Here is a 19,992-nt window from a genome sequence, read left to right as displayed (position 1 = left end):
TTATTGGAACTCAAAGGTCAGAGTTTTTGCTGAATCAGGGTCTGTGTGAGCTGGAAAGCTACAGGAGAGTACTTGTGTATCTGAAACCCAGCTGATGTGGAAGAGCTGCCTTTAGAGGCTGTCCAACAGGTACAGTAAAATTAGCCTTTTAGCCCCAACCCTGTTCTAATCTGTGTCTTCCCTCAGGGTTTCGGTGACTCTGCTGAGACGCTTTCACTGGCAAGCTGCTCTGTGAGTGTGTGTCTTGGTGTGTACACGCACAGAAGCTTCTTGAGCTTCAGTTAGCTTCACAAAGTACTTTCATCTGTGTGATCTCTAGCCAGGTAGAGGGGTGGAGGAAGGGTGTAACTCCGTCCTTCGGTGGTTTGGTTTTGTTTTGCAGTATACCTAATCGTTCTAACTCTTTTAAAGGCTTTGGCAATAGACTACACAGACTTTGTCACACCACTGAAGTTTTACTGAACTGATTTAGCTGTGGCCAGGACTAAAGAAGGTAGTGTCTTATGGTTTGCTTTGTTGCCTGTTTCAAAGGTAACGATATTCATGAACAGATGTGAGAAATCCCATTAGGACTACGCTGGCATGTCCAGTTCTCTCAGCTCGTACTGCATTTGCTTGTTCTGTGACCTTTCTTTGTTCTTTGTGGTTTACCTGTAAATCCAGGTTCCTGGTTTGTTGATTGGGGTTTTTTTTCGCCCTGCACTTGTAACTTCTCATCTCGCCCCACTCTTTCTCACTCTTGCACAACTGAGCCTGCTGCAGTGCAAGCCTACGTCATAGTCTAGTTGGTGCCAGCAAGGCTGTTGTCATGGCCTCGTTCTGTCCTCATGCCATGGCTACTGTAATGTAATCATTACCTTGGTTCTGGAGAGCGAAGGTGCGCCTGCTAAGCAAATGTTTATGAACGCTGATGAAGGCTAACATTAGGGAAGAGACAGAGAAGCACTGTTTGAAGTCTTGTTTCTTTTTTATTTATTTTAAAACAGAACGTTGTTCCTGAGAGAAGCAGCTGATGAGTACTTTTCCTTCACCAGACTGTGATCAGAGGTAAGTGCAGAATCTTTTGCATTTTTATGGGCTGACACCTCCAGATTTGGATGGAGAAGAGCTTACTTAAGTCCGTTTGAGTGGTCTCATGTCAAAATAAGAGGCAAGGAATCAGATAGGAGGAGGAGGAGGCTAGACTTGTATGCTGCAGTGTGAAGTTGCACTCCTTCCTCCCCTTAGAATGATTTGCAGAGGAGACAGTTCCATGTGTCTTGTCTTCAGTTGCACAGTTGTCAGCACGAAGTGGCAGATGAGTTAATTTGGATCAGAATGGAATTTCTGATCCAGTTCCTGAGTGAGATAGGACCAGGTGGTTGCTTATTGCTAAATATTACTTTATTTAAATGGAGTTACTACTTCCATACCTTGTGGGCAAAATTGGGGGCAATATTCAGTATCCATTAACTCTGCCTTTGAAAAGAAATGGGAGGGATGTGGACTAAAAAGCTTTTAAAGTTTCAGATTTTGCATTTCACAGAATCTCTGACCTGTGCATAACAGCTGTAAGATCCCTTTGGGAATGACTATATTTACGTTACTCCCAGCATAGTAGGACTACATTCATGACTTATACCCACAGGGAATATCATAAATGTAATTAAAAATAGAAATATTTGGTTGGTCCAAATTCTGTGCTGAAGGAAAGGGCTTCTACTTTTTTTCCCCTCAGTTCTGTCTGGATGAATAGCGAGGGAAGGTAATTCTTGTGGAGTTTATTTAGGACATATGTTTGAATACTGCACTTTAATGTAGCAGAAAAAGCACTGGTCCTGTCAAGGTGCCTGATGCAAAACTTGCAGAGATTCAGGCTCCTGTGACATTTATGGATTTCGGGTGCTGCAGTACTTGCAAAAAGGCTAATCCCATCTTAAGAGTGGAAGTTCCTACAGTCAGTGCATTAGAGGAGGGATGATGGGGTTAAGTCTTGCCTCCACTGAAAGGTTCCTAGATTCTTTGCTTGGAAAGAACAGAGATGATTTGGGTTTGTGTGTGTGCTGGACAAGTCTGGTTGAAATACTTTTTCATGCCTGAAGAGTGTTCTCAGTTATACGGATATCTCAGATTGCTTTATACAAACAGACCATTATGGTTTCAGCTGTGCAGAAAATCAGAGGGCAAAAAAGAGAGGATGGAACAGTCCATTCCTTATGCAAGTAGACTGGGTTTATAAAAAGGAAATTGCGGGAGCTAGTACTTAATGCTGAGTTCCAGTGTACAAAAATTCAGGTGGTGAGGAAAGGTGGACGTGCTAAAATGAGGGCTCTCCGAGCCCTACTCATGCTACAGCTCTAAACTTCCTCTGTCTGTCAACTGGAAACTGAACTTTAACCTTAATTTTTCTGGAAAACCATAGATGAGTCTGATACTGTTGCCCAAATGAAAGATTTCTTCCAGGGCCAGTCTCCATGCAGCTCGCACTTTCTTTCAGCAGCCCCTTCCCAGCCCCATTCACACTGCAGCTCTGTGCTTTCTTCTCTCAACCATAACCCTGAGTTTCCTGGAGACACATAGACAAGGGTCCTCAGGCATTGGTCGGATAAAAGGATTTTGGAGGGTTGGAAAAGAGGTAGAACCTATCTAGCTGGTGTGCCCCTGTTTTGACAGCTCCTACTTCTGGTGTGATTCAAATAGTAAATCTTCTCTCCTGTAAACTTTTTGTTGTCAATTTTGCAGGTGTAACTTTCAGAGACTAGTAAAGGAGCAAAAATAACTTGAAATGTGATAAAGGTTTTTCTACTTGCAATATATTGTGAGGAGTAGAGTGGCAATAAAAGCCGGGCTACTTTTGCAAACACAAAAGAGTAGAAACAGAATACATTAAACAAAAATTTGTGATGGAGTAGAATGAGTGTAATGGCTACGTTAGCATTCTGTCCAGTTTGAATAGTTGTGTAATTCCAGAGACACTTGGTCTAATATTCATATGAGAAATTGATAAATATTTATAAGTGAGTGAAAATATTAATATAATAATATATTCTACTAATGCCTATTTATGTGACATCATGGCTAGAACAGCAAAGGGAGAAGAATGTTTGATTTCAGGTACAGCCACAGTAAGTCACCACTGGACTTTTGATTTCATTGACATAAAGGCTAGGAAATGGGGAAAGATAGCAAAAATGTAGAAATTATAGCAGATGGAAAGGAGACCATGCAGTAGAATACATAGTCAGGTAGGCCATGCAGAACCCATTTCAGTGTACATGAAAGTAGAGTTTTTGGAAACTGTAAGTTATAGTTACTAATTTAAAAGTGGACTTTGGGCTTTCCTGGTGCTAACCCATGATTAGTTCATCCTTAGCAATACTTACTTATTGGTTAATAATGTTTTAATGTTTCCTGCAATGAGATGCCTGTGCCAATAATATCCCACAGTTAAATTACAGAAAAATGAACAGAGCAAGCCACAAAATGCCTGCAGCTTACTTTTCTTGAAACCTTTATTTTCCTGTGAGATATCTCAACTCTTCTCAGTTGTAGCAGAAGTAGAGGGACAAATAACTCCTTTTCTCTTCCGTTATGTTTTATCTTTTTCTGGTTCCTAACTCTGTCTATTTTGTTCTGTCAGTTGGTTCTAATAAGGACTTGTCTACCATGTGTTTCTTTGCAGTCACCAGTTCTTCATCTCCTTGCCTGGGGCAGGTTATAGTAACCAGTTCCTCTGAAACTGGTGGAATTGATCTAATCATATTAGTGAGGTCCTGTCATTGAAGCATCTCCAGAAGTATGCTGGTTTACTAAAATGGTGTGTCTTCAGGACATCATGCCACATTTACGCAACAGAGATGAATTCTAGTACTTGGACAGAATTTGGTCTTAAACATTTTAATTAGTTTATTGGACTGAAGTTCAAGAGAACTGGCAAGTTAGTGGTGGATCTTTGCCAGTTATAATTCACATCATTTTTAAGGATTGGCTGTTGCTGAAGATGAGCATGTTGAGTATTAAAGTTGAATGCAAAAATAAAATAACTGTCTCAGATTGTAGGCACTACTAAGTGTAAAGACTATGTAAGGCTAGCAACCTGCATAGCAACACCTACTAACCTCAATATCCTTTCCTCCATATAAGCTTTATTCCCGAGTGGGCTTTGGAGATCTTCTGTGAGATAAAAAATGTGAGCACAGCTAAACAGAGGCAAAAAATTAATTACAAAGCAGAAGGGCATGACTTAGAGTGCTCTGGCATGGGCACGTTCCTCTCTTCTGAATCTATCATCTATTTGTCAATTGAATGGCTTAACTCTGGCCATTTTCACCCTTCTCGCCCTGCATTTTAAATGAATACAATTTTATGGCTGGGGAATGCTGTGTTCAATACATCAAGAGCTTTTTTTTCTGCTTTAACGTGGAAGAGGAAAAGTAGCACATTACCATTAAGTTTTCTCTTGTAAATGCAAACACATGTTCTTCCTTTCTTTCACGTTCTTCCACAAAATGATTCATGGGCTTATATGTTACAAAACTCTGTTAGTCTCCGAGATTGTATTTACTGTATCTGGCATTAAAGCTGTTGATCCAAGGCCCTTGCCAAACTGCCAAGGGCTGTACTAAGACCATGCTGAAAGGCTTGGAAATCAACTTAGGTTGTGATTATGGACAACTTGGAGGGCTTCCCAGAAATGACCTGTCCAGTCAACAGTTACAAGACATGAATATTGTTTCCATTGATTTTTGAATCTACTCCTGCATCCGCTATGCACCAGCCTCTTGTCAGGGTCCAGCAAGGGCCAGGAGCTGAGGCAAGCCAGGAGGCAAGGGTGGCCCCAGTGCAGGCAGTGCCCTCACCCGTGGGGCACAGTCCCACAGGGTCTGAGTATGGCAGGCAGAGCCGGGCGCTAGTAACAGGGTCTGTTGACAGTCCCAGGCAAGATGGAGCGATGAGGCTCCATCCAGGAGTTTAAAAGACGGGGCTGGAGACAAAGCTACAGCATGGGTACAAAGTCCACCCAGGAGACAGGGCCAAAGACAGGACTGGCTGCAAGCTTCAGTGTACATACAAGAGGTCTTTCCAGGAGACAAGTTACCTACAGCCTTAAGTCAATCCAGGAGACAGGGCCGGAGGCAGGGTTGCAGATGGGTACACCTACAGCAAAATTCATGCAAAGAGCAAAGGCCCAGGCCTGAGCTTAAATGGGGATGCTGGACCATAGGCAGAGGGGGTGGGTGGAGGTCCCACGTGAGATTGGTCTGTGCCGTTAAAGGCTCATGGTGCCCTCAGCGTCCTGACACCTCCAGCTCCTTAGTTGGACGGATGAAACATTGCTTGCTCCGTACGCTGTCATGTCTCACAAGTTTTAGTGATATAACTGGTAGCTACAAGAAAGCCGCTTTGTTTCACTGAAGAGGAAGAAAAGGGTTTTCCCACACATGCTTATTCTGGCCCCAGAAATTCTTGTCATCCTGCAGATAGGCACTTAATTCCCAAAAGGGTGGATTGTGTCCTGGTGTAAGAGACAGAGGTATGTTTTTAGGAATGCAAACGTTTTATTGGTTTTTGTTTGGGGTTCCCCCCACCACCACCCCCTTAATCCCAACATCAACTACATGTAGAACTTCTCAAGAACCACTCTTTTCTTTTTCAGTGGCAGGCCAAAAAAAAAAAGGATAATATGACATAGTTGTCTTCCACTGAATTTCAGGTAGGGTAGATTTCACCAGTGACAACATAAACATTCAAGCCAGCTAGAAATTTACCAAAATCTGTGCAAATAAAATGAGCTTATTGGAGCTGAACAGGTTTTACCTGCACAAGTCTGCAGGGTCCATCTCCTTTCTCAGCCCTCATCCCTGCCTCAGTTCTGGCAATGTTCACATGGTTTGTTATGCTAAGAAGTTTATTTGTGGTTTAATTGTAGTCTTCCTTGTGCTATGGAGTGGATGTCTGTTAACCTCAGTAAAAGGGAAAATTCAGGACAGGAAGCTGTTTCTCTGTTAATAGATACTGGCTGGGTTAAATGCATCCTTAAATCTTTTCCTATCCCTTCTGTGGCTGCTAAAGAGAATGAGAAGTTTTCCTTCCTCACTTGGTGATCCCCAGAAAATCTGCTTTGTGTCCAAGTATCTTCTTGAGAAGAGCTAAGGTAATCTAGGTTCTTTATCAATATTTGGGTGAGGAAGGATGGAGGAGCTCAAATATAACTTTTTTCAGGTTAGTGCAGTATTAAAATACCTCAATAGTGACCGATCTTTCCTAGTATTTTCCCAGTGAAATTTACACATAAACATGTTTGGTCTTCACTGGCTCCAGTGAAAGTTTCAAGATTTATTGGTCTGGCTACACCATATCCTGTGTGTTGTCTCTATCTGTAAAATGTGGTAAAGTGAATCAGTGAAACGGTGGGCAGAGCACTGGGGGACAAGATTGGTGCATAGAGGAGACTGGTGTGTGTGTGAGACTGAAGAACTGGGTGAGAAATTCTTGTTTGGCACATTCCTGTAAACCACGCTAGATTTGTTATGTGTTTCTGTCTGAAGGTTAAGAACCGTTTAGGCATAGCACTATTAATGCTATCGTGCCATGGTGGCTTACAAATAAGCCTTGATCAAGAAAATTTTTCAAAGAATGTAAACTAAACAAACATATGTCTTGCTGTGTCTTGGTAGTTCAGAACCATTTAGGTCCCGTCTGTTTCTTAAGTGCAATCAGTGTAAATAGCATCCTAAACCTGAGGTATTTTGAAAAACGTGTAACAGAAAAGCATATGTCCTTTTGATGTGGCAGGTCGTGAAAAATGTGTTTTGCCTAGCCATTTAAAGTCATTGTAAAGGTCCAAGTAAACACTTTGTAGTATAGCCCAATGAATGAGAGATATCAGAGAGGATTATCAAGTGTCTTTTGGAGTATGAAGCCAGGATTTCAATACAGGTCGGTTAGCAGATTTGCTTGGACACTGAGATTTTGCTCATTTTTAATTTAACTTTTCAAGATTGGTTTATTTACAAACTAAGGCCACTTATTTAAACCATATTTACCTTGATACCATATATACCCTTTTAAGCTACTGATACAAAGCACAGCAAGAGGTTTCAGTCTAGCCAACGTCTTGGAAATTATGCCATTACACGCTATGACCCTGGTAAGGAGGAAATACTGCAAATACTATTAATATTTCTGTAACAACCACCATTCTTACTTTGGGTATAGAGACTCTGAAAGGCCCCTCTCTCCAGATAGTTGGTTCTGGTTTTCAGATGGGTTTTCCAGATTATGAGTATTGGAAGTAGACGAAAGATACAGGCTGGTCCAGAAATGCTGCAGCGGGCACATGATTTCAGCCAGTGACAGAAGAGAGACTTTTTTCTGAATCACGACTAGACATTTTGAGTTTGCTTTTGTTTTCCTGGGCATTACCATAACAAAAGTTACTTCTAGAATCTGTTTGAGTTCACAGATCTACAAAAAATGTCTAATAAAGATATTGACACCTTGACAGTGAATTAAAGCTACTGATGATTGGCTTGATTTTCTTGGTAACCATTCCTTGGACCCCTCAGAAATAGTCTGCTGATCCTGGTGGAAAACCTCTGATCTGGTGTTGTATAATTCTGCAGCTGTGCCTCTGCTCTCACTGCAATGATTAAAATACATTGAGTAGTGAATACAGAGATCATGTAATGGTGGTGTTAGAAAGGCCTTATCGTATATCATAGCCAGCACAGGGAATGTTATAGAGAGACCTACATGATTATCCCAGTCTTCGTGGCTGGGAAAGCTGTCTGGAAGGGGAGGCTGTACTTAACAATGTGCAGCAGTAGAGGCTGTCTCTTAACTGGTAGCAACAACCAGCATTTCCCCCTTTATTTCCAGGGCTCTTTGGAGACAGTCACCACGAAGAGATACTGAGCAGAACTACAATTTGCGTCATGCAAGGGTAGTTAGGACTGACTCTTTAGGAAAATGTCACTGAAATCTCACTGTAACTACCTGCTAGCACGAGGACATAGTTGATGTACTTGCCTCTTAAGTGACGCTTAACAGCAATTGAGCTAAATTTTTCTCTGCTTGCCATTGATCTGGGGGACAGCATGGAATAGTTCTGGGAGTTGGTGGGGAGTGGGAAAGTGTAGAAGGTTTGGGTAGGGAGCATGGAGAAGAGGAAATTTAGCCTTTGAGAGAGATACTGAAGTTGTGACTTTAGTCAGTGAGCAGAAGTTAATTGTCTTCATATACATGGAGCAGCAGTAATTCTTCTCTCTAACATTTCCTAAGTGAATAAATTTAAAAAGACTAAGATTGGAGAAAAATGTATCAAGGGTATGGTGAAAACTCATCATGAAGATCTTGGTTATTCTAAAAATCAGTGCTGTGTTGTGTGGAGTGAGGAATATCTGTCATCTTTGTGATTAGTGGAGTATCGAGAGATTTCCAACACCTGCTTTTTGCATACTGCAGCTTGAATGGAAAGGGTTTGTTTACTGGTATAGACAGGAGCTTGGAAGCTAAAAATTTAAATGGTTTTTGGTTATGTATAAATGAAAATTTTTGTCAGCATCATCTATCTGCAGTTCACAAAGTGGCTTGCAAACTTGCAGTGCTGCATTGTAGCATGACATTTACGTGAGATTTTTTTGAACAAGGCAGAATAGAGAGTTGTCTCCTCTGTTAGATGTGGAAACCACATTTTTCAAAGGTACTCAACATCCATTTAACTTTTGTTCATTGATTAGGACAGCAGCACTGGTTTCATGCATGTAATCCTTATCCCTCCGCACCTCGTCTTTTATTCACCGCTTAGCAATAAATATCTTACTGTCTCTATGCTTTTCTTTCTGAAAGACTTCAGTGCTTTTTTCAGTTTTCGTATTAGATAAATGAATAAATAATTTGCTATGTTTTTGTAATGTATCTTCTAGGATTAAACAACACTGAGGAAATCATTGTGCCATTACAGGACAGAAAGAATGCGTAATAGTATGCCCATTCTGAATTAGTTTTATTGTTAATTCAGAAGGAAAATAATCTACTCATAATAAACAATTTAAAAATTTTTCTACCTTAGCTTCTGGGGCTTGTTCCTGTCCTGTTGGAGCAATGAGCCAGTAGAAAATACGTTTGGGACGGACATTACTGCACTTACTGCAGCCAGCTGGTCAATGTAACTGTGACATTCTGCAATAGCAGGTTAAGTCTTAGTAGGGAACCCCAAGAGCCTGATAATTGACCCTTGTTTCTGATTTTAGTTTTTAGCTTGTTATTGTCAGGATAACATTTTAAGGAGGTGCTTTGTCCGCTTTATAACAGATAGCACCTGAATCACTGAGATTCAGGCCCCTTTCAGAGTGCTCTCTAATACCCTATAACATTCCATTGCATTAAGTTTTCACTGTCTTATTACAGAAGTGTTTGCTGTGCGCTGTCAGCTCCTGTTAAAATAACTCCTCTAGAGATGTGTGCTAGTGTGTCATCCTGTCTGAAAACCCTCTTCTCCCAAACCCTGACTGGGAAAGGATACAACTTTGAGCGTACCTAGGGCATTGCATCTTCAAAGAGCAGAGTACGCTGCTGTGGTCAGAAGTGCCTCCTTTCTGGCCAGCCTCTCCGCTCCTCTAGGACACTGTTTTCTAGTACATTTTAAAGTAGAGAGCCCCTCTTGTGCCAGTCTTCCAGGGGTATAAAAAGAGTTTAGCTCCCCCATCACCACTGCGACCAAACATGCTTAGATAGGGACAGAACATATCTTAGATTTATGTATTTGTTCTTTTAACATGTTAATTTTTTATTTGTGGTGCACAAGAAGGTGATTTTTCTGTGTCCCTTTGCAGATCTGTTCCAGCCTCCAGATTCCAATAATAGTGTCTGAGTATACTTAGCTGGTGTGCTGTTGGGTTGGCTTGCCCCCGCCCCCCAGTAATGAGATCAGTTCACTGAGTGAAACTGCAAGCCACATTAGGGCAAGAGAAGCAATTTACTGCTGCTGAATACATTTTCTGAGTGTAGTTTCCTTCAGCTTGCCAGTCTGGAGGCATTCATAAACCCGTGACAGCTTCAGAAGATGAACTCCGGCAGCAAACTGTCAGGGTGCCAGGCACTGCTGTCTGTGGGCTCCCTTCTCACCCCTTGCCTGCCTGCTTGCCCTCCCTCTGCCTGCCTGCCTCTCTCTTCTCTCTCTCCCCCTCTCCCTCCTCTTCCCTCCCGCTCCCTGCCTCTGTCTACCTTATTGATGTGGGTTTAGGTGCTGCTGTTCTCTGTGGTGGTACCTTTTTGGCTTCCTCCTTGATCCTCTTGCCACTGGAACAAAAGGAGAACTGGCTGCCCGTGGTGCAGCACCTGCCCCTGAAGCCTGGCGAGCGAAGGGGAGGAAAGCGGGTGCTCTGCATCCCTGGCTGCCTGTGCTGGCAGTGAGCTTGTTCAGTCACTTCACTAGAAATGCCTTTGAACTATTGCCAGATCCCATTGTCAGCCGTGCAAATGGAGTTCAATGCCCTGCCATGATTAGATGCACACTCTGTAAGAGGAGGAAGGAATGGAACTGTATCCCCACCCTGAAGGAGCATCTCAAATCTGCCCTGTGCCATGGTAATCTGAGTACTGGACCATGCTTCTCTGCCTTTCTCTGCACACCGCCTTCTTTACTTTTCTTTCATTGTTCCTGGGATTTCAGGGAGTGATATGGAAGCTTTTCAGAGAGGAGCTGCAAGGCAAGATAGTTTCTGGGGAGAAGAAGGCTGTACTTTTGGACTGTTTATGTGGGACTGTGCTTTGGCCACCACCCACCTGTAGCTGCAGTATGATATACCAGCTAGTGGTTAATAGTGCTTATGCTCAGCAGTGATGTGCTTTTTTAGCATGAATTTATTTACATTTTTCCATTTGTCTGCACTTACAATTCCAGCATCCTTAGGTTCACAAAATGATCTGAGAGATTTTGGCAACACTGAGTGAAGGGAAGGCAGCCGCTGCTAATAATGGTTCAGCCATCTACCAACTGTGCAGCCCAGCTGCCCTTCTCCAGAAAGGCCAGCTCACTTTATATATGATTTTTGTGAAGAGCAGCTCTCAGGCTTTCTTGCTTTCCCTTTGGCTCCATGTCTTTCCTTGGGTTGCTGACTGTCAGACCGCTTTTGAGAGAGTAACTTCACTTGAGGATTTCGCTTTTAAAGGTAGGAATTTCAATCTTTGTGCTTATCTTTGCTATTCCTCATCTAGTTGTTAACCTAGATTGTTACAAGAAAACATTGTTTTCTTTCATGCCTTGTTATTTGACTGCTTGTTAACCAGTCATCATCTGCAATGACAATGCTTTGAGAGGAGCATGGAGGAGCTGCTCTTCAGTGACTGCATTAGGCAGTGCAGCAAGTGGAGTTGGCAGGGCTTGTATCTTGCACTGATATGCCTGCAACGTTCCTTGCTCATTAAGCTCTTTGTTAGTTCCTTCTCCTCCTCCTCCCTCTGCTCTCCCTTTCCCTCCCTGAGAGGATGTCTCTGCATCTAACCTTGCAGGTTAAATTCAGGTTCTGAAATGTGCTGGAGGAGGATGAAATCTGGCCTTTGAGGAGCTGGTGGCTCACAAAGGCACTTGAATAGTACAAGGAAGCTGGTTATAGTTGCTTGCCTTCACCTAGGCTACTGCTCATGCTGCACTATAAATAGATACTCCCTTGACCCTTCATAGTCACTTTATGTCTTGGGTATCTGACTGGAAGATGAACAGATATCAGCAGTATTGGTAACTGATGAAATAATTGTAAACATTAGAGTCATTAGAGATAGAACATTTTAAAAATCAGATGATGTCTTGTATGTTCCCTGAGGACTAATGCAACCACATTTTCTAGTGGTTTGTCACACAGCAATCTAAATTCTCATTTGCATCTCAAGAGCAAAGCTAGTTGTGCTAAGTTAATATTTAGCATCTTGAAAGCTTAGAAGTGGAAATTTTTGTAGGTATTCTTTTTCCTTTCTCCATAAACTAGTAAAAGAAGACCCTTTGATTAACAATGTGTTTGATTTCCATTTTTTAGTTCCTTGGGAAATAAGATTCACTTGGAACACTGAGGATTTTCTGATCATGAAGAAATTTCTTGATCCTTAAACTGAGATGTAGCCACCATTCTCCTGGTCAAGGCACATTAAACAGAATTTTGGCCTTTAAATATGTTCTTTAATTAACCAGTCAAGTTCATGCTGATAGTACGGATGCTTCTGCAATGCAGCCAAACACTGCAGATGTAGGAAGCAAGAGCTTGGCCTGGAGCACAGACCAGAAACTTCTCACAGGGCCTCTTCTCTTAAGGGTCTTTGTTTTTTCCTCTTACAGTAACGAATGTAGTCAGATGGTTAGGCTGCTTTGTAAGTAACTGTGTAGATGTAGCTCCTGCTGTCTAAAACCTTCCCTCTACAATGTGTCTATATGGAAGAGGAGACACAATTTTCAGTTTCGTTCTCTGCCCTCCCTCTTCACTCCCCAGCTTCAGCTCACAAAGAATGAGGAAGGGTGGTGGTCTCTGCCTAAGTGATGTCATATATTTCAGGTTAGTTAAAATTACAGTGAAATTTTTTCCATATTGTATTAGGGTCTGGCCTTTCCATAGGCCATTCAGTTCAAGAATCCCAAAGAGATAATGAAAAGGTGTATGTAGACAGGAGTGTTTAACCAACACGGAGCTGAAGAAACCTGTCAAAGGTTGACCTGCTGCTAACTCCAGGATTCTAGGGTCTTACCTCACTGCTGGAATTGTCAGACAACCTCCTATGTGGCTTTTCTGCTTTGAAGATTTGAAAGAAATTACTAAAAAAATAGAAATGATCTTTCAATAAAAACGTTCTCCATTGTTTTAAACCATCTGGAAATGATGTCTCAGGTCTGTTCACCTTAAATGAAATACAATGAAAAGTTATTAACGCCACTGCTGTCCTTCATCATGAAACAACCATTTTATGCATTCAGTAAAATGCTATAGCATGTCAGAGGCATGTTGTGAGTGGATGCAGCCATTTGCTTGAAACCACAATTAAGGTTTGGTTGCACAAGCTCCCATTCAGCCTGGTGTTACAGCTGCAGTCTGTATAGATGTGTCTCTGTTGTCATACCTCATTCCACACACCTGGACCCTGCTCAAGTTTTCTACTAGCAGGATGAAGTGCCACCTGTAGCGCAGAGCTGGACTGGAGCAGGTACTTGAGTAGTTATCACTCTGTGGGGTGCCTGTTTTCTGATGCTTCGTGATGGAGTCACCTAGTGCAGTAAAAGCACTTGGGTGTGTTTGAAAGCTGGGAACCTCATTTTAATCTCTGAAACACTCTAAAGAAGGTGATCGATTCAATAAGATTGTTTCAAGAGAGGCAATTGGTAGTGCTCATTTATAAAAAATGTTGCTGGAAAATAGGAGGGGAAAGAGGTTGAGAAGGAAACTCTGTGCACTAAGACTGCTTGCACACATTAGGATGAGCCCAGGCATGAAGCGAAAGGAAAACTCGGGGCTCTTCATTATCTAATACTCCCTTAGGGCAATAACAAACTCACTACAGAGCCAGGAAGCCAGGCCCAGGGGCTGGCAGAGAGAGAACACACGTTGTTCTCAGAATATGGCTGGCGCTGGAATCTTTCACTGCAAATTTGAAGCCATCTTTAATGCAAAATATTCCTCAAAGGGATTTGTTTTTGTTGCTTACCATTTCAAAAGCTGCTTTCAATCCAGTGTGATGCCTTCTTCCGAACAAAAGGTTGTAAAGTTAGGTATTGTACAACAAAGGAACCACAATCTTGCTTTTTCATACCCCTATATGTGAGCTGACATTATGCAGAGACCCTCCTTTTTGGAGCTGAAAAAGACCAAATGGAGAAGTTCACCTCTCTCTGCTTTAGCGTGTTGTAGCTTTTCAGCCTTTCTGTGGTGCTTAGTGGCCACTCCATATTGCGTGCTTCATTTCAGAGTAAGTAATCATTTTTATACTGAAAATTCAAGTGCAGAATATATTTGTGTAAAGACCAAATGTTTTTCCTGGGGGTGGGGGGTGTGGGGAATGTGGGAGATCACGATGCAGACCTCCAATGTCTCCCACTGATACTTGTACAGTTGTTCTGATTTAGATTTCTCTAAGGAGTCGGGAATAGAAGTTAAGGTGTCTCTTCTGAGGTGGTAGGGTACTTAGAGGTTGGTTTCGTGGCATTGGTTCAGCCTGCATACGTTAAATTGGTTGATAGATGTTAGTCTGTTTAGGATCGTGAAGGAAAGTGGACCTCTCTCTAAAAAACTAGAGGACTCAAATATCTCCTCTTATTTGTATTCCGAGCATTTGCAGGGTCCAAAGTGATTCTTCATATAAGCAATTTGACCTACAATAAATTCACTCTCTTCCCCCTTCCCAATAAATTAAATGCCATTGCCAGTAGTTTAACCTCTGAGGTGGCCCTTGCTGAATGAGCGTGGTTCCCCTGTTTGATGGAAATAGCAGCAGTGAAGAAAAAGAAATGTATGGGAGCCTGGCAAATGCAATGGAGGGGAAGAGAATTTTCACCCCTTCCATGGAGCTGTCAGCAAACCAAGCTGAGTTATGATCCTTCTGCTATTTGAGAATTGCTAGAGGATTTTTCACCTTCTGTCTGTCTCAAATCTCATTCTCTGGGGTGTTTGCAGTAGAGCAGTAAGCAGTGGCAATCCCACCCTTGTCGCTGTTTTGAAGTTTGTGTTTTACCCAGGTAACATCAGGATACCAATTCATTGATATGTTCACAAAGTGCTGTTGAGGCATCGGTGCTCAGCATCCTTGTGTAATGTGATTCTCATTTTACAGATGGGGTTCAGGAAATGGGTAACCATATCAAGTTAAAAGTGAAATAAAGGACTGAACTCAGGCTTACTCTCAAATTCTCTAGCTTTTAGGATGATTGATGTCTAGCTCCCTCCCAGAGGGTACGTGAAGAGCTCTCACTGTCTCAAAGATGGTCTTTGAACCTATTTCTGATGCTTGTGGACCCGTGCACAGAGGGAAGTTGAAGATTTTAATATCCCCACCCTGTCTCATCTCCCATAATGCTGCTCTTCCTTCTGTAACTGTGCGAGGAGAGAAGGAAGCCAAAAAGAGCACTGAAATTTCCCTGGCAGTTCCCAGGATTGGTCTGCTGAACATGGAGCCCTTGCTTGTGGCTCAGCTGTGGAGTCTTCCTCTCTGAATGCTCTGGAAAATCAGTGTCTGGATGAGAGAACAAAATTGGATCCTCAGTTTACATGTGCAGGAATGAGTTAGAAAACAGTCACTCTGTCTTAACTCTGGAGGAACCGAATAAGGGTAGCATATGGCTTGATAACCCCTACACACACCCCTTGTCACTGCTTGCATAGAGTTACCTGTTGGCACTGCTGCCAAGGGACTGCCTCACTGAGCAGAGGGACATGGGGGATTGAAACAGAGAGCCACGTTGGTGGGTTTCCTGGAGCTGGAACGACCAATGCATTTGTCAAACTGGCAGCCCTGTGTGGCCAAGGAGGAGAAGGATGTGCAGGTCTGCTCTCTGGCCAGGGCAGGGGGGATACTGGTGAATTTGCACATTTACCCGTGTCCCCCTCAGATGAGAGGGGAGTCAGGCAGCAAAGCCAAGCACCTGGCAAGCGCAGAGGAGGCTGGGTTGCATCCAGCCGCAGGCAGCTGCCTCATGATGCTGCCTGGTCGTGTCAGATTGGCTGAGAAAAATACAGGCAGGCAAGGGGGAATATGGGCAAAAATAAGCATAAAAGCACTGGGTGAGGATTCTTGCTACAGGTACCAAGATGTCAGCAGGTCCTTTGATTCGGTTTCCGTTAACACTCGCAATCACAGATGTCCTGCAAGCCACTTAGCACTTCATGGGAGAGCGAGGACAAAGTCAAAGCGTTTGAAATGATTGCAGAAACACTAACCCAGATTCATAATGAAGACTGAATTTTAGAATTCAAGTAGAAGCTTTGTTTCTTTGTTGTGTAAGAAAACAGAGCATGTCTTCCAGAAAGCTGTAATCTTTATATTCCAGCTACCAAATTAATTCTGTGAGAGTTAAGTAGACCAAATAATTAGAGTTAAAATTAATTTGTGTATCTAACTTTAATGTCTAAAATTTTAAAATATGTTTATCATTGTGTATTTTTTTTAGTAACATAATTATAGCTCTTCAAAGTTGCTGCATAGCTAAAAATTATTTAAATCTTGTGTTTTGGCTACAATGAAGAAGATAAGAAAATTTAGAGTTTGGATATCCAGACTGCTTTTGCTCTCCCCTTTGCAGCAATGTTGAGTATAAAAAGAAAAAATCTTGTCTGGAAGTATAGTGTTAATCTAATCTGGGGCTACTAAAAAGCATTGATTATTTAGTTACTGTGTTGCTGCAAAGTTGAGTTTAAATTACTTGAATGCTCTAAATGCAGTTGTTTCTCTCCAATCACATCTGTGCACAAGATTTTAGTGTTAAGTGATCTGAAAACTATAAAGTATCTGTTACTTCACTGAGATCAGTTAGCACATTTGTACTTGATATTTCAACATTAATGATGAAATTTCAGCATTTATAATGTTTTATTGTAAGTGTACTTTAATGTAGGTAATCTACACTGTCAGCTAGCTAATATCGCTTTTGTCTCTTTATGGGAAACAGTTTACGATTGAAAGGGCAGAAAGCACTGTAAGAATGTAGTTGAGGCAACTTTCCTGCCTAATGCAGTCCTTGCCTTCTTTTTCTCCCAAATGCTTCTCTTTGGACAAAGGGAAGGGATGAATGCAGTTAGTACTGCAAACATATTAGATTTTCACAACCGAACCAGCAGAGTGGCTTTAGTCAGGATATGGATGAAATAATGCTGTGGTGTGTCTGGAATATTGCAAGACATGGTGAATTTTAGTCTTCCAGACTGTATGAGCTCCTCCATCAGCATTAAATACATAAGCTGTAAGCATGCTAGTGTATTTCTGCTGGTACTTGTCTTTGAAGATGAGCTCTTAAGCCTTTTAGATTCTGCTTCTTTTGATTATTAAAGAACCTATGTTTTTTAAAAGTAGGCAAGCTAGACCTAATGTCTCGGGCAAATTCTGTCTTTAGGCACTATGTTTCTGCCTCCTTAAGCAATGTGAGCTGTCATTTTCTCCTACTCCCCTCTGACTCCCTGTGCACTCCTCCCTTTATCTCTTCCTCCTACTCTCAGCTTTGCATTTTGTTTCATGCTGCCTCCTATTCCTGGAACAGTCTCCCAATCCCTGCTGCCAAATCCTCCCTCCCTCTCTCTGCTCTTGTGAACCTGTTTCTTCCAGCAGTCATTCCCAAGTTGTTTACTTGACTAATTGTCTCTCTGTATGCTTTCTGTCCTGTAACTGTTGTTGTGGATCATATTTCTTAAAGTGAGAGAGTACTTATGGCAGGATTTGTTTTGTTGAGCATTGTTTGTGTTAACTCTTTATACAATAGTAATAAATTCCCCTTCCCATTTTGAGTGCAGGATTTTTCACTTAGTTCACTATTTTCTGTATGCTATTAAAGAGCAGCCATGTTTTATCTTAAGGTAATTGCTGGGCTGTGGAAGATTAGTGTCTGTATTACAGCAAGTGCTATCAGCTAGCCTGTCTGTAGAGGCAAAGTTCAGCTGTGTTTGTCAACTTGCATGAAATGCTGGTAGAAAACACAGGGCTCTGGGCAAATCTGGTGGTGCTCAGTAATATGACTGTCATTGCATAGCTTCACTGCAGTGGTAATTGTGGTGCTGTGGCTGTTATTTTCCTGACATGGACAAGCTCCCAGAGGCATGCATGGAGTTGTATCTGTTTACTGTTTATAAAGCATTTTTGCATCCTTGTTTGTGGAACAAGTCTTACCACAAAAACATTGCAGAAAAGCACAAGACCCACCATATTAGTAGAACTATGTGTTGGTAAGTCGTTATGTTGTTGTATGCAAGTGGTGGATCAAGTTACAGCGTTTTTTGCAATGCATTTCATAGGCTGAATACCTTCCGCCAGGCTAGACCGAGAAGTGAGTTCTCTTTCCTGCTGAACACCTCACCATACAAGCTGATGAACGTTTCTACTTTGAGAGAATTTCACTTTTCTGGCAATTCTGTTCGTTCCATTCCAACTGAGACAAGGCACTCTGATCATTGATTTTTTAAAAAAGTTATTGAGATTTTCTGTTTTCAGTTCAGTTATTTGAATCAAGCTGAAGATTTATTAAGAGAGAAAGAGAAACTCTGAAAACATTCATGTTGCTTTAGACTGAGTTTCATAATAAACAGTGTTCTGAATACTTCTGTTTTCTTAAGTCCCACTTCTGATAATATATGACCTTGTATCTTACTGCTATGTGTAAAACAGTAATAGTTTCATAATTGTTTAATCCTATGAATACTTATACAAGCTTGCAAAATGGCACACAAGACTAACCTCATTAATTTGGACTTGAAGGTTAAGCATATGTTTTTCCATTATCAGAAACTAATAGTGAACTTCAAAACTAAATTTCTTCATGGAAAAAACAATTTCTTACTTCAAAACATAAATAGTTTCTATGTTAATAATGGAAAATTAATCCAATTTTCAGTAGCTGAATGCATTTTATTGGGGAATTTTACTACTTGTAAATTTGGGAAAAAAGTCTCCAAGATAGCTGAGTTAGTCTCCAAAACTCATAGTTGTGCACCTTAGAGTTTTTGGTACCCAGATCCTTTTTGTCTTCAGCTGCAGTCCTCAATGGAAACACATTTTGCTCAAAATTCTTGAGCTTTCCTGACAAAACTTCAGTTTTATCAGAGAGTAGATTTGATTGCAAATATGGCAGCTTTTGTTCCTGAGTTTGTATGTACTGTTAATTACGATGTTATTGAGGTCCTGGACTTACTTTTCATGAAGGAGTGTTTTAAAGATGCAGCTTCATAGTAGAAAAAAAATTCTACTTGTAATCAGTTTACTAATTAAAAATGTAAGAATGTAGCACCCACTTTAGCAATTAAGTCTATAAAATGGGAGGAAGACTAAGAAATAGTGGCATGTAATTACAGTACAGTTTAAAATGAATTAATACATTTGAGATGTATGTCTTTTCAAATAACAAGTTTTGTTTCTCTGTGTTGATTGTCTAAAAACAAGGTTTCTACAAGGGGGAACAAGGTAGTGTTGAAATTCTTGTTTAATAATGGTAGCGAGCATGGCATAGTGTAAGCTGTGGTCTGGAAATAAGTGTGCATTGCCTGTGTTGCTCTGATTTTGTAAAAATTACAAACACAGATGGTTTGAGAGAAAATTAAATAATTCCACCTACATTAAGACAGGGAAGTCTAACAATAGCCACAACTCTTTATCACTCTGTTTCTCTAGCAGACTCCATCCTGCTGTCACTTACACATCCTTCATGCATTGAAAACTAACTAGTGCGTGAACCTGCTGCAGAGTCCATCAAAGCCATAAGGACCCTAGTAGGCTGGAGTTGCCCTCACCCACCATGCATGGGGTCTCCATCCACCCTCCTCCTTGTCCGGCACAGACAGCGTCCTCAACAGGACAACTAGAGGGGGTCAGTGACAGCCACCAGGTTCAGCCTAGAGTCCAGCAATCACCAGATCAGTCCATAGTCATCAGGCAGGTCCAAAGTCAGGAAAGCAAGGCAGAGCATACTTGTAATTCAGGTCATGGCCTGAGCTCAGGTGCAGCTCACAGGTCAGTAGGTGGAGGCTGGTCAGGGCATTCAGAGGCTGTTGGCATATGCAGGGCCCTGACAGTCTTCCTTACAGAGCCCCCCCTTGAGATCTATTTCTGCCATAATGCTTGTGAAAAAACAGATTATGATTTTCATTGCATGGGTGGCCATGAAGGCTTAGGATTTTGCATTTGTTCCTGTCTTGCAAAACCCAGGCTTCCAAACCACTGTCTCAGCCAGCCTGTGTAATCTCCGTAGACCTCAAGTCATGCCTTTTCCGCCCATTCTACTCTTCTTCCCTTTGCTTGTTTTTACTCATTTTGCCTTTGCTAGGCCAGATTTATAGCTTGCTT

The 19,992-nt window shown here is 41.7% G+C and overlaps 1 protein-coding gene across 2 annotated transcripts in view; it reads left to right on the top strand.

The window, feature by feature from the left end:
- Positions 1–19,992, top strand: part of NDST2 (N-deacetylase/N-sulfotransferase (heparan glucosaminyl) 2) — a 57,790-nt gene that overhangs the window by 2,763 nt on the left and 35,035 nt on the right. For both annotated transcript variants that reach the window (XM_010567761.1, XM_010567760.1), the window contains exon 2: positions 987–1,047. The gene's annotated coding sequence lies outside the window, so the exon portion shown is untranslated. The remainder of the gene's footprint in view (positions 1–986; positions 1,048–19,992) is intronic.

Source organism: Haliaeetus leucocephalus, unplaced genomic scaffold (genome assembly GCF_000737465.1).
Source record: "Haliaeetus leucocephalus isolate CR32 unplaced genomic scaffold, Haliaeetus_leucocephalus-4.0 Scaffold229, whole genome shotgun sequence".
Classification (NCBI taxonomy): domain Eukaryota; kingdom Metazoa; phylum Chordata; class Aves; order Accipitriformes; family Accipitridae; genus Haliaeetus; species Haliaeetus leucocephalus.
This window is presented reverse-complemented; position numbering and strand designations above follow the sequence as displayed.